General features: G+C 36.6%; 1 long non-coding RNA gene across 1 annotated transcript in view; it reads right to left on the bottom strand.

Annotated features, from left to right (window-relative positions):
• Nucleotides 1-721, bottom strand: part of LOC102242344 — a 14060-nt gene that overhangs the window by 336 nt on the left and 13003 nt on the right. The gene's annotated exons all lie outside the window — the stretch shown is intronic.

The following is a 721-nucleotide window of genomic DNA, read 5'->3' as shown; positions in this document are numbered from 1 at the left end:
CTACTGGGGATGTGCCCGCAACCAAGGTACATGCCCTTGACCGGAATCGAACCTGGGACCCTTCAGTCCACAGGCCGACGCTCTATCCACTGAGCCAAACCGGTCAGGGCTTCTTCCTGATTTTTAAACTGCATTTTTCACATTAGTGCAATCATTTTGACGCACAATTTGAAAACATGTTATTGCACAATATAAAACATTTCATACAGGTACAAAAGTAGAGAAAATAGAATAGCCTAATGAACCATCATATAGTCATTACTCAACAATTAACCAACTCATGGTCAGTCGTGTTTCCTCTACACCTGGACCTACCTCACCCGTCCCCTCCAACATTATTTTGAAGCAAATACTAGACATCCTATTATTTCACCAGTAAACATTTCAGAATGTATCTTTAAAAGACAAACATCCACCAAACTATCACCCCCCAAAAATATCAATTTCCTAATATCAAAATAGTGTTTAAATTTTCCTGATTGGCCTATAAATTTTAAAAAAAAGTTTGAATTGAGATCCAGACCATACATTGCAACTTAAGTCTTTTTAAAGCTACGTTTTCTCTTTCTCTTTTTCACTTTCAATTTCTTTCATTTTCATCTCATTTTCCCCCTTTTCCTTTCTCTCTTTATTTTTTTTATTTTTATTTTTTTAAGAAAATAGGTAGTTTGCCTTGTAGAGTTTTCCTCAGTCTAGATCTTGCTAGTGGCATCCCCATGGC

This window comes from Myotis brandtii, unplaced genomic scaffold (genome assembly GCF_000412655.1).
Source record: "Myotis brandtii unplaced genomic scaffold, ASM41265v1 scaffold825, whole genome shotgun sequence".
Taxonomy (NCBI): Eukaryota; Metazoa; Chordata; class Mammalia; order Chiroptera; family Vespertilionidae; genus Myotis; species Myotis brandtii.
Note: the sequence above shows the minus strand (reverse complement) of the source record. Positions and strands in the feature narration are given on the sequence as shown.